The following is a 15,668-nucleotide window of genomic DNA, read 5'->3' on the forward strand; positions in this document are numbered from 1 at the left end:
TGTCCACCCCTGCTTCAGCACAATTACACTTGCCTGCAATGCGATCGGATTTGGTGGATGCCAAATAACTTATGTGGAAGCTGGTGCGGATGAGAAACAACAAATAAATTTGATCGCGGCCTTATAGCACAGAAGGAAAGGAAGGAATGTTTTATTTAACGATGCACTCAACACATTTTATTTAAGGTTATATGGCGTCAGACATATGGTTAAGGACCACACAGATATTGAGAGAGGAAACCCGCTGTCGCCACTTCATGGGCTGCTCTTATCAATTAGCAGCAAGGGATCTTTTATATGCACCATCCCACAGACAGGATAGTACATACCACGGCCTTTGTTACACCAGTTGTGGAGTACTGGTTGGAACCAATGGGTCCACCGACAGGGATCAATCGAATGCTTTACCACTGGGCTACGTCCCACCCTTTATAGCACAGCTGCATCATGATGGATACTATAGGGCTATACATTTCTATCCTCAGCTGCACAAGCAGTTTCATTCATATTTGAATATTTACTGAAATGTCACAAAACATTTCGTCTGATTATTGTAAATATAAAAATTAGACTTTAAAGCTGTAGTAATTTTTTTCTTTTTTAAAGTTTTTTTTGTTTATTTTTTAATTTTCTGAAGAATTTGTAAATGTAATTGAACAAATAGTTTGCTGTCCCCTCCCCCACCTCATGAACTTGTTGGGTTTCCCATTCCAGCTGATGCTACTTGGTATATCCAAACATATGGTATGTGCTGTCCTGTCTGGCAGCAGCAGGGATTTTGTCACTCAGTGCATACATTAATTTGATCTATGTGTAATAAGGCACCATTCAACAATTATGTAATGCAGAATTTTGTATTTTTTTATACCCTCTCATGGCCCATGTAACATTTTATAGCATAAAGGCCATTCACCACTCTAAAATTAAATACTTATGCTTGTCAGTACCCCTTGCTTTACTTTCTCTGTCATAATAAACCGGCCTTGGTGGCATTTTGGTTAGGCCATCAGTCTACAGGCTGGTAGGTACTGGGTTCAGATCCCAGTCGAGGCATGGGATTTTTAATCCAAATACCGACTTTAAACCCTGAGTGAGTGCTCCACAAGGCCCAATGGGTAGGTGTAAACCACTTGCACTGACCAGTGATCCATAACTGGTTCAATAAAGGCCATGGTTTGTGCTATCCTGCCTGTGGGAAGTGCAAATAAAAGATCCCTTGCTGCCTGTCATAAAAGAGTAGCCTATGTGGCCACAGTGGGTTTCCTCTAAAAAGCAGAGTCAGAATAACCATATGTTTGACGTCCAATAGCCAATGATAAGATAAAAAAAATCAATGAGCTCTAGTGGCGTCGTTAAATAAAACAAACTTGTTTTTTTTTAGTCATAATAATTTAATTTGACCAAAAATAGATTGTCTGGTTTTATTTCGGTTTGGTTTGGTTTGGTTTATTATCATACAAAAATCTACATTGAAAATCATCTGTTAAAAAACAATATAACAATGTCTGCCTGCATTTTACTTCATAAATAAAAATGGCAATTGTTTGAAAAAACATTACAAACACATCCTCCCCCATTACATTTTGTAATACATCCCATGATACCCCCCTCCACCCCCATTATTGAATATTACATAGTTGTTGAACGTCCCCAAAGTTAAATGTCCCATACAGATTACACCAAAGATAAATAATTATATTCCTGTACTTATTTAGAAAAAAATTATTTCTACTTTTATTTAAAATGTTACATTTTGACAAATACCTATCAAAGAATTCTAAGATATTTTTCACTGCCAATCATTTGTTCACAATCTTTTGTTTTAAAGTCAGTTTTTGAAATTTTAAATACATGTGTATTTAAGAAAGAAAAGAAAAAAAGTTGCACAATATTCTTGTATTCCGTAAAATATATATCTGGTGGCCCCTCAAACTAGTTATAACCTTACTGAATATGGATTTATTTTTAAAATATGTCAACTGTAACTTTTATATTTCACACCCATTACCATCTGGATATTTGCCACCTTCTGTGAATATTTTAGGCCTATAGGTCAAATATTGTTAAAATAGCAATAGATTCAAAATTCTAGGTAAAAGGTGCAATGCCAGACAAGGAAGGCAATAAGTGCAATGAGTGTTTTTTATTGTTTTTTATACCTACAGTTTTGAATCTGTTGCTATTTTAACAATATTTGACCTGAGGTCCTAATTTTTTTTACTGAAGGTGGGAAATATCCATATAGAGTAATGAGTATGAAATATCAAAGTTACAACCCTTATACTTATTAATACAATTCCATATTCACTAGAGTATCATTTTTTGTGGGCCACATGATATATACCAGGGCCTGTGCTTATAAAACTTTTAGAGTCCAGACTCAATCTCTAATGACATTACACACATACAAGTTGTATGGCGTTGTCATGACCTTAATGTCTCAGACTCTAAAAGTTTTATAAGCACCAGGCCTGGTAGTTTACAATTTTCACAAACTGCAGGTGTGTAATATTATTTATAAAAAAAGAATAAAAGAATAAAAAGTAGTATTTGTAGTTTCTTCAACATTCACACCACATGTAGTTTGTAGAGACAAAAATACATGTATTATACTGATGCATATTTACAGTGTATATTCTCTCTTGAATCTTCTTGTACAGAGATACGCATTTGGAAACGGGAACATAATATATCCTAAAAACAAACTGGCATAAGGCTGCTGGCTTAAATATTATCTACCTAGTATACTGTGCTATGTTACCCATTAAACAAAGTTTAATATGATTGTAATTTTTGTGATATTATTCATGTAATATGTACCGGCATGTAACTTCTTAATACATTTTGTGCTTTTAGTTGTGATGAAACTTGCAATGAAATAAGGCCATAAGCCACGACATGTGCATTTGTTTATACCTACTCTCATGCCTAACAAAACTTTAAAAATAAATAAATAAAATTTAAAAAAAAAAATTAAATGTCATTTTTACTTGGAAACAGCCCATATAGTATCTACATATTAATGTTATAATACTAGTAGTTTAATTAAAAAGTGCTTGGGATTTAATATGGGGAATAAAATAAATTAAATTAAATTAATCTTTTTTTTAAAATTCAATTTGGGCCAATAAACTAAAACGGGGAAGGTCTTTACTCCTTGGGGTGGGTGGGGGTGAAAATATAGAATTTATTTTAGTATGGCCATATATTTCTTAACGTCCTCGCCACCAAATAAAACAAAACCATAAAATAAAATGGAGAAGGTCTTTAATCCTTGGGGTGTGTGGGGGTGAAAATATTGAATTTATTTTAGTATGGCCTTGTATTTCATAATGACCCCATCACCACAATGGCCATTATTGACTGCATGTTCAAGGCTTATTCAAAGAAAGGATTATTTTTTACTGCAAATGGATATTGTAAATGTATTTACATGCTTTTGTAATAAAAAAAAATATGATATATATATTTTTAACCAAATGTACCTGTGAATGTAAGATGATGGTAAACAAATATGATAATAAAACATATCAAACTTGATTCCTCTTCATATGTTTGTGGTATGTGATATCTTGTCTGAAAAATTTGTATATGTAGAACAAGTTTAATTCATAAAGTGCTGATTTTGCATCCTGGTACCGGACAAGCATTCTGAGAGTACTGTGAGAGTACTGCTAAAGCAATCAGGGGTGTGCGCAGGAAATTTTGCGGGTGGGGGGTGGGGGGGGGGGTGGGGGGGGGGGGGTGTCGTGGTGTCTAGCACGTACCTAAAAAAAAAAAAAAAAAAAAAAATTATACTTACCATTTGTGACACCCAGTAACCAGTGTGTAACAGTATTTTTGTGCTGGGGTGTCGTTAAACATTCATTCATTTATTCTTTCTCGTTCCAACCAGTACACCACAACTGGTCAAAAGCCATGGTAGGCCTATGTGCTTTCCGGTTTGCAGGAAACTGCATATAAAAGATCCTTTGCTGCATTAGGAAAAATGTAACGGGTTTCCTCTGATGACCGAGTCAGAATTACCAAATGTTTGACATCCCAATTTGCCGATGATTATTTAATCAGTGCTCTCGTTAAACAAAAACTGTTTTCATTCATTCATACCTCCTCTACAACTCTGTCAAACATGATTAAATCCCAATTTTAACAGAGTTGCGGCCCTTGAATAAAGTCTAACTTTTATTGCCATAATATTGTCAAAAATGGGCAAATCACCATGAAATTTAAACTTGAGGCATTGCAAAATAAAGTCCTGAAAACTGGGGGACAGACGGACAAATAGAACGAAAACAAAAGTCCTCTCCGGTTGGACAAGGACAAAGATTTTGGGATTCTTTTACAAAATTACAACGTATCCGTCTCGAAATGACAAACGGGTGGGACGTAGCCAATTGGTTAAGAGCTGGCCTGATACACGGTCGGTCTAGGATCGATCCGCAACCAGGACTATTTTTATCGAATCGAAACCGTAGCACGTTTTAAACTATGGTTATTTGGTGTCTAACATATGTCTAATGCACTAAGTGATCTTAGCGCTATCGCACCAGCCATTGCAGCCGTGGTATGTGCTATCATGTATATGGGATGGTGCATATAAAATATCCCTTGCTGCTAATCAAAAAAGAGTACGCCCATGAAGTGGCGACAGCGAGTTTCCTCCCTCAATATCCGTGTGGTCCTTAACCATATGTCCGATGCCATATAACCGTAAATGAAATGTGTTGAGTGCGTCGTTAAATAAAACATTTCCTTCCTTCCTTCATTCTAAGCGCAAAGATCGCTTCGTAAAACGGGCCCAGGACGGAGATCATTGGATGGCGAGTAACAAGTTTGTACGACTTGCATACAGCGTTTCTAAAACAGATGCAACAGTTGAACACGTCTATTTCTCCATTGATTGGGGGGTGGGGGCTTTGTGGACATCCCCATGAATCCAAAAGGTATTTGAAATGGTGTGTGTGTAGATAGATATATATGTATACAAGACTTCTTGGAATCTTTGAAATGTTTTGCAAGCAAGGCAGAACGTTGGGCATGACATGTTTTGGAAATAACAATGTTGGTTGCCACGTTTGACCAGTGTGGCAAGGCTCTAACCTTTTTATGAAGTTGAGGGACCCAGTGTACCCACTAGCATATGAAGGAAGGAAGGAAATGTTTTATTTAACGACGCACTCAACACATTTTATTTACGTTTTTAATGGCGTCTGGACCACAGTAAAAAAGTAAAGTTTGTTTTATTTAACGACGCCACTAGAGCACATTGATTTTTAATCTTATCATCGGCTATTGGACGTCAAACATATGGTCATTCTGACACTGTTTTTAGAGGAAACCCGCTGTCGCCACATAGGCTACTCTTCTTTACGACAGGCAGCAAGGGATCTTTTATTTGCGCTTCCCACAGGCAGGATAGCACAAACCATGGCCTTTGTTGAACCAGTTATGGATCACTGGTCGGTGCAAGTGGTTTACACCTACCCATTGAGCCTTGCGGAGCACTCACTCAGGGTTTGGAGTCGGTATCTGGATTAAAAATCCCATGCCTCGACTGGGATCCGAACCCAGTACCTACCAGCCTGTAGACCGATGGCCTGCCACGACGCCACCGAGGCCGGTCTCTGGACCACAGATATTGAGAGGAAACCTGCTGTCACCACTTCATGGGCTACTCTTTTTGATTAGCAGCAAGGGATCTTTTATATACACCATCCCAAGCCTTGAAATAAGCGGCCGGTCACGGTCATTGTCCGGTACAAATTTGTAACTTGTCAGTAACAATGTCGAAGCTCGCGTTGTAGTAAAAGCCGGCTATTTTGGAGTCGAATACACTTAATGCACCGATTAAAAACAAAATTGATTACGAATGAAAAAACACAAATGTGTACCAGTGGGATTCGAACCGGTTCGCGGGGCACTTGACAGTCCAACACGAAGTTCATCTACAGTCCGTGTACCCGTTTAGTAGGGTTTTTCAGTCTCGATTTTGCGGGAACTTACATTGTGAAAAGTGACGTCACGCATATTAGTAATTGACCTTTCGTACCTACTTAGTGTATACTTCCTGTGGCGTTTTCGTTTAAAGTTTGCAATTCAAATTGCCTCGTGGTTAACAATTAAAAGATGTTGAACAAAATAACCCCAGTCTTTGCTGTAAAAGAACAGACAGGTACCGATAATGACAAATCAACTGCCCCTGTTCTCAGTATCCGCGGCATGCGGCCTCCGATTAAATCGTGCCCCGGAAATTCCCAAACGAATATCTCGCGATGTAGGATCTTAAAATCTAGCACTGAACTAAAATGGTAAAAGGAGGATTTAGTTAATACAAATGCCTCTTTGTGGCTACAGTTTGAAGAAAACACCAAAGGCGAGGTTACACTTATGACGTGCTCGCTCTGCAAAAAAAATTCCAAAAGAAATGCAGTATAATTACGATTTTTCGGACGCGTGGATCAAAGGGTCCACAAATCCGTGTATCAAATGCTAAAAATCACTCGGCAACCAAAAATATAGAATATTACCACAAACAAGACACTGATGACATTGAAAAAAATGGATGAGTCTGAGTCAGATCATCATGAATCTAAAAGTTCAACACAAAGTGATAGTGGGTTTCATGGGTTTCTTAAGACATATCCTAACGCAACGCGACATATAAAGGAGTCGCACGCGTGCGGTTAGGATACAGTTGAAATCCACGATTTCTAAAATTATAGCTCACGTCGCTCGCGGCCGGTTAGGATTCAGCTTTACCAGAGGACATATATTAATGCATCATAGACTAGTAAGTATGTAACAATAATAAATGTCATCATTTGGTGACTATTTCCTTAATTGCTGCATTGGTTATTTAGTAATTAAATATATCAATTATTATTTATTTTTTATTTACAATGTTTTGTGACAGGTACAATTTCTTTTGTCAGGCACAAATTGATTGGTGCAGGACATTGTGTCAGGTACACCAATTTTTTTTATTTCAAGGCTTGCCATCCCAGATAACGTAGTACACACCACAACCTTTGTTACACCAGTTGTGGGGCACTGGCTGGAACGAGAAATAGCCCAATGGGTCCACAGAAGAGAATCGATCCTAGATTGATTGCACATCAGGCGAGCGCTGTACCACTGAGTTATGTCCCGCCCATCAATAGGATACAGAGTACATATATAATGACTTGGTTAAAAGTTCTTCAAGTTAGAATCCTTCTCTGAAGATGGAATGAAACAGTGTGCCGCCTGTTTTGAGATAATATATTAATAAACATAACAAACACAGACAGCTGTTCAACATTACATACTTTATTATATAACATTCCATTATAGTTTACAACAATTATGTTGAGCATACTATTTTTATGTCAGCAGTCACTGTAATTGTGCTGTTAACAGCCGAGCAAGGAGAAACAACTGCAACCTTTAACAATTCCAAAACCAGTTCTCTGCCATCATTCTGTGTAAACCACTGTTAACCTGAATAATTCAGTATTAAAACATATTTTTCTCTTTTTGTGTGATTTTAATGTATATTAAAATTAGGCACAAACATAAGGGTATATGAGGGATGGACAGAAAACTGTGGATATGTGGGTATAGCAAATCTAGCTACTTCTAAGAATATTTTTCTTTACTTTTTCATTTAAAAATGGTCTTTCAGCAGATTGTTTTTTAACGGGTCTGTCCTAAACTCAACTTAACCATCACATTATTTACTCTGCTTTACGTTTTGTCTCAATGTCATAGGAAGCGGTAATGCTGGCCAAGCTTGGGCCTGATCTTTAAGGGGGGGGGGGGGGGGGAGAGAGAGAGAGAGAGAGAGAGAACGGACGACGGGGGACGGGGATAAAAAGAAACCCACGTAAGTGTACTTCACCAGTGTCATTAATCCTATTTGAAATATTGCCAAACATTGCTTTAAACTGCCCCTTAATGCAGCAAAAAGCATGTATTAAAAATATTAATGGGAAGCATTATCTGGCACCATCCACGTGTGGTGGAGTCAAACTAGGCCTTACTAGTAATTCTGCGGGCCAGTGTCTGAATCATCAGGTTCTTAAAACACACACCTTTTCAGTTACATTACCAAAAAAACACGTCTATTTTAAAATTGCTGTAGTTTCTTTCCATCAAAGCACTATATTATTGTGTTCCTGTAATCTTAGCACTGACAATATTCTGCATAGCTTAATTCAACATTCAATGCTTAATATTTTATCAACAAAACAAAAAATCACACAACTGTTAAGTTAAAGACAATAAAGAAAGGAAATTATACTGGCCATTTTGTTTTCATTCTTGTAATGCCACTATTTATATTTCAAATATTGCCATTAAAAAAAAAAAGAAAAAAAAAAAAAAAGTTTTTAAAGTTGTTACAAAAGCTATCAATATAATTACACTAATAAGTATGGACAAAAAACGTCCCTAAAATATTTATTGCTGCATTGCAGCCAATGATGTTTCGAATGCTGCTTACAATTTCCAAACCAGCCTACAAACTATCAGTTTTACGCTCCTTTGCTAACAGATAATGCTCATTATATTTGATATATATTTTATGAACAGTAACAGTAACATGTTAAGCCTATAACACAATAATAGGTATACAAACTTGTACACAAACTATATACTCATCCAATATAATACACTCAAGAACTTTAATGTACATAATATACTGAAGAACAAAAGAAATTTATTAAAATGATCATGCAATTTATTGTAATCGCTTTAGGCTCATTTTCAGTTAACAAATTTTATCTGAAGGAAAACAAAAACAAAAGAGGAAAATATAAAAAAATTATCGTTCAGCATATAGTATGTTTTTTTTTTCTCAATTCTTTTTTTTTAATCCAGAGCAGAACTACAAATACACCGCAATCAGCTGATCTGTTGTTTTCAAAATTCATAAATACTTATAGAATGTTTAATTATATGATACCCTGGCATTCAGAATACACCAGCTATTAGATATGAGGGGGAAAAAAACAGAAGAAAAGACTATCGACTGAAAAATGTCTCAAAGTTCAGTACAATTTTAAATATGGAAATAATTGTGATATGTCTGGGTTCCAGTATTTTATTTATTTATATATTTTTAAAATTTATTATGCTACATGATACATTTTTGTGTATCATTTAGTTGGACCTACTTCCAATTACACTTGGATAACAATATTATAATTTGGTTGTGCCGACATGGAATTAATCATTTGGTTGGACCTACTTACAATTACAGTTGGATGACAACATTATCTTTTGGTTGTGCCTATATGGAATTTAACTTGGTAATACAGTTTGTAGTTATCACACACAGTATGTAATTATCGCTTGGTTTGACAGACAGACTGAGGTGAAATGATAGCAAAACTCTGGACAAATCACTGTATTATTTTCCCCTATGGTCTACAGTTCAATTACATCATCCAAGCAGAGACAAAACGATCAACACATTCAAGAATATGTACAGAAATACAATTCTCTAGTTTATGGAAGATTTGTCACACTAAGTCATCGGACATTGAAACAAAATTAACAAGTGCTACGGGTCATTTAGCTATTATACATGTTCATCTAAACAATCAAAGAGGTTAAAGGGACACTCCCTAGTTTCAACCCGTAAAAATTAACACTAAACCCGTGAAAATTAACACTAAGGTCAGTTAATCTACAAAACTGTAACACATTTGAATAAAGTTACAATTGAGTGAAACATGAGTCTGTGACTATGAAATAGTGAAATACCCTCTAAAAATAGACTAAAATTCGATTCCATAACTGTTACTTCTCAGACGTGTGTGCGTTTTAAAAAATATGAGAATGCATTTTGTGATATTAAAAACACTAGGATGACCAAAAACACTTTGAATGTACAGAAATGTATAATCTAAACACTAAAATCTAAGTAAAGTATGATTTCAGTTTTCAAAAACGGCTATAACAGTCAAAAATATGCCGTAGTGTTTAAAAACTAGAGTATGTCCCTTTAAAAGACAATTTAAACAGTGACAACAATCTAACAGATGGCAGTAACAAGATTACAAGAAATCTAATCCTGAGAAATAAAAAGAGAAAAAAAAGGTGCAATTATCTATTAATTATACATATGGTCGCACACATTTTCCATTTTCACACGAACGTATACACACAATACTACAGTGTACATTTTATAAACAAAATATATGCACAAGTAGTAACATTAACAAGAATCCAATTTAATCCATGGGTCATCTTAAAAGGTTAAAACCAAATAGTGTCTTTAATAGTTTGTCCAAACACCATAAACTACAGTATACATGTCCATACATGTTAAATGGGGTGGGGGTGGGGTTGGGCGTAAAGATCAAAAGGTATGTCTATACATTTTAAAGGGGGACAAAAACAAGAGAAAAAAAATGGGGGGGGGGGGGGGGAGAAATAGAGAGAGAGAGAGAGAGAGACAAAAACAAGAAAAAATACCCCAAAAGTATAAAATACTGCTATGGTTATGAAGTACATTTGTAAGTTAAAGGCAAAAGAGGGAAGTATTATTCAAATTGTACACAATGCTAAAATGAAATTCAACATTAACATACTACAGCACACATGAACAGATTTAACATTCTACCCAAAATACTACATGTACTACACACTAATGAATATAAGAAAATTCGCCCCTTAAAGCAGTTATTAGTCCAGTAGTACCGGGTAATTACGAACAAGGAAAATAATGAACAAACAAGCTGACATAATACTACTCCATACAGAAGACTTTCACCGAGACAAACTAATAATACTAATACGTTAACAAATGATCTGGGCCCCGTTCTACGAAGCGCTCTTAGCTCTAAGGCCAACTTAAGTGCATAGGGTAGCTATGCACTTAAGGTAATCTTAGGGCTAAGATCGCTTCATGGAACGGACCCCAAAATGAGATTTTGGGTCATATTTTGTAACTGTTGCACTAGAACATCCAAAAGTTTGGAAAGATCCAACACCAACAGATTTAGATCTTCAAATTCGAACTCCAGTAAAGTTTTTATGACACCAATATGTTAAGATAAAAAGAATGCAACTGAAATGGTGACTAGCATTATATATGTTGAAATGGTTCTAAACCTCTTTTAAACAGGTACATGTAGTCTGCGGTCCGGTCAATGAATGAATGAAAGAATTCTTTTGATAAAAGCTAAAAAAAAATATTTCCTAAATTTTGTTCTCTGTTACAACTGCAATATCAACTTGTCGGGTAAACATGACAGACCTTTTATATAGAGAATAATACATGAGTGGACGTTAGATACCATTTGTCTTACAAGTTGTTTTAAAATGTTATCCAATGAGTGAAAGCGAATTTGATACGTTTTTAAATGACGAGTTGTAAGATAAATATTATCTAACCGACATAAATGTATTATTCTATTTCTTACATATCCTCAAAAACCAGGTTTAATGCAAATTTTAACATCTTTTTCAACTAGTTATTTACAGCCCTTGCATTTATGCATCACAGACAAATGATTGTCAGGTTAACTATATGTCACAATGTAATAGATTTTTATTGTGATGATTTGTCATTGGATGTATGGCATTGGTGACCTGGTCACCAATTAGGAGCAGCCAGTCGTATGTTTCAAAATTGTTAACACATGTACATGTGTAAACATGTATGTGTAATCAAAAATAACGAATGATGTTCTCACCAACGGGTATGTAAGAAAATGAAATAATCGTATCTTGCTCATCGGTTACCACTGAAGCGTAAACAAATATACACGTACAAGGGCGGCTTTATACAAATCTTAACACACTAATAATACTATCAGACATGTTCAATTGCATTTCAACTTATTTCCGTGCTTATATCCAATTAAGGTTCAAGCACGCTGTCCTGGGCACACACCTCAGCTATCTGGGCCGTCTGTCCAGGACATTGGGTCAGTTGTTAGTGGTTAGGGAGAAAGAAGAGCGTGTATTGGTCTTACACCTACTCATCGGTTGGTTAAAACTTGTTCTGGGTGGGCGCCAGTACTGGGCTGCAAACCCAGTACCTACCATTCTTATGTCAGATGGCTTAACCACGACACCACCGAGGCATGTTCAATTTTGCTCAGAACAAAAGTAAAACCAATTAGTTACCTTTTTATTTCTCACACCATCTCTTTGATCAATTTCAGTTTGATAATGCACCAATGTGACAAAGCAAATGATGCTCAAATCTCTATCATTAGATTATCCAGGAAGTAAATGAAGCATTAAGCAATACCACATTAAAAAAACAAAGAGAGCAGCAAATAGCTAAATTCAACCTTACAAGATTACGATATGCAAGTATAATGATATGCAGTTTTGCAAGTATTAATTGCAAATGAGGTGTCCAAACAAAACGGGTTTCATGTAGACAAACATTAAGAAATTAATAAACAAATCCGAACCTCGAATTGAACACTGGCAGTTGTGGAGTCATAATACTTCTTGAAGTAAAATGGGTATTTTTTTATTTATTTTTTTAATTGTTAACAGAAAATGAAATTAACAGTAATATACAACAAAACATGGATTTCGAAAACAAATTATGCTAACATATTCAACAGCAACAATACCGAGTGTATACCAAATAGTAAATTCAAATGCATTTTGTTAATTAGTTACCAATCTTTAATGTATTTCCTGAATTGATAATTTCTTGATCATAAAAAAATTGGATACACAATTTTGAAATTGGCTACAGCTATTTACTGTTGTTATATTACTATTAGAATATGCTACAGACATTTTCTGAACATAAAAACCCCCAGAAGAAATAAAAGATGGTATTACAAGCTATTCAGTGAAATGGCTCAAGAACAAATCTTTGGTAAAAGTTGTTGAAACATATATGTACACAGAAATATTGTGTAATATTAGAGTAATACTAGGCCAATGCTTATAAAACGTTTAAGACCATGGCAATACCATACAAATGGCATGTGTGATATTGTAAGAGAATCGAGTCTGGCGGTTTTTTAAACACAGGTCCAGGAACTTTCTACAAAAATCGCAACAATACGCTTAAAGCACATCATTGTTACTAGGGACTTGTCTAACTATAGATCAATAACTGTTTTAATTTAATATAACTACCCACTGACAACAAAATAGGATAAAATTCATTATGTATGTTTTTTTCCAAACGTTCTCTTGTCATTTCAGTCATTCAAAACAAAAACTCAATGCATCTCCAACACCTGAACAGCATTATGTCAAACAAATTTCTAGTTTCTAATCAATAAACAAACTTACTAAATTTTTATATTAAATAAAATTACTATTTTCTAATCAATATATATATATCCATATTAGAATTTGTTAATAAAATACAGACGCAACAACAAGTAATATAAACAAAACTATTTAAAAAACCCAAAATATCTGTTAACACTATACAGACTGAATATTAACGTCACAACCTGTCTATTTATATAATAAAAATAACAATGAATGTTAGATGTAATACTGATGTTCACAAACAAAATGTTAACAGATTTCTTCAACTCAATTTACATTCCTTAAAAAAAAAAACAGAGCTTATTTCAAACTCAACAACAGATGTGTCACAAGGGTTTTGAGTGAACAGACCAACTTTTGCCAATATTTTTTTTTTTTTTGCAGTTCTCCACCTTAAATGAAACACTAGTCATAATGTGTAGCAGTGGAACATTAAAACAACAAACCTCTTTCAAAAATATCTGGTGATGTCCATGAATAACAGACAATACACGGTACACTTTCCTTATCCAGTATGGAACAGGGGTCTAATTCACAAAACTCTTTGCAATTTTGCGATCTCGTAGTGCAATGCTAAAAGACTTGAAAGAGGATGCTTCGTTGTCTAGCAGAGCCAAAGAGAGCTTTGTGAATTAGGCCCCAGCAGCAGATTATTATTACAACATTCTTCAACTATGACTGTCTGACCAAACTTTGGCTGGTCAGTATACACCGATTGCTGCTTATGCCTCTAAACATGTACATTTTATTTTCAAATTTCAAGCAGACTGTTCACCCAGTGAATATAGAAGGAAGAAAATCTTTTATTTAACGACGCACTCAACACATTTTATTTTCAGTTATATGGCATCAGACATATGGTCAAGGACCACACAGATATTGAGAGAGGAAACCCGCTGTCGCCACTTCATGGGCTACTCTTTCCGATTAGCAAGGGATCTTTTATATGCACCATCCCAGAGAAAGGGTAGTACATACCTTGGCCTTTGATATGCCAGTCATGGTGCACTGGCTGCAGTGAATATAGAAGTGAGGAAGTTTGGCACATTGGGACAAATCTACATGTCCCTTCACTTTATTTGCAGCATGTGATTTTAGTTCAATAGCACAACTGGTGGTCAAGACCAAAATGCCACGAATTCAGTTAGGTCTTCAGTCAATTCAAGTTCGTTTCACATCACTAGTTATAGTGCTAGTATTCACCTACATTAAATGTTGGAAACAAATATCATTTAATATAATAAACTAAATCTTAGTTTTAATGAGAGAAAAAGAAAAGAGGAAAAAACAGTATTTCTTTTATCCAATTCATAATACAAAGCCAATTAAGAATGATCAAATTTGACTGAAACTCCATCTTAAGCCCTATATTAATGTTTTTGTTTGAATACATCTCTTGGTTGCCCATGAACAGATATATGTTAATTAAAACAATCCCACCAACAATGGTATGTGTCATTTACTACGGTTAGACATCAGGACCTGGATTCGGGCAATACCAAGATGGCTTAACATTTTTTTTTTTTTTCAGAGCGCACATATTGTTGACTTGCTTGTAAAGATGTTGAAGAAATTAAAATTACTGAAAACCCCCCCCCCTGTTTTTTGTTTTCAAGTCAAAGGTACATAATCCAGTTAAGATGTACTGTCAGTCTTCAATTGCATATCTCCTACATATGCAGATATTTAACAGAACAGTAAAACAAAATAAAGCAATTCATAGCTTGTGATGTACTAGTAGGTCGCATAGCCAGTGATGCATAAGAAGTAGGTTGTTTTAACCTAATTATAACATGTACTATCACAATAAGTTTGATGATCCAGCAACAAACATAAACGATATTTAATGGACATCATTTTAGGTTTGTTTAGTGTTGTATAAAACATAGATGGACACAATTGGCTTCCCAGGATGCATTGTCAAACCCTATGATATGGAAATTATGTCAGACAAAAAACGTTTTCACAAACAGAGTGCCCCAACACATTTCTTATTTTTAAACAAGGCCATAAAATAATCGTATTCAGTTTTACAAACATTTTGTATCTACCCATATTGAGTACATTAAAGAAAAACAGTCATGTTAAATACACCCCCACCTCGAAAAGAACTCTTACCGACTAGTGTGTTTTACAATCAAGTTTACATTAGTCATTTGTGCATTAAAACATGTGCATACACATGACATTGAAAAATAAAAAGTCACCATTCATACACATTCTCCAATAATCAAGTCCTAGAAGATTGCTTAAATGATTACCTTCAAACTTTTTGAAACTGAAAATGTCAGCAAAGTATTCATTTGTTACATACTCTGCAAACTGTCAAAAATGTTACCATTTTTTCAAAATTGCAAAAATCCACGAACGTGCCACTTTCTTGTTTAGTCATATACTAAAATTACTAGTTTGCAAAGAGA

Source organism: Gigantopelta aegis, chromosome 1, assembly GCF_016097555.1.
Source record: "Gigantopelta aegis isolate Gae_Host chromosome 1, Gae_host_genome, whole genome shotgun sequence".
Taxonomy (NCBI): Eukaryota; Metazoa; Mollusca; class Gastropoda; order Neomphalida; family Peltospiridae; genus Gigantopelta; species Gigantopelta aegis.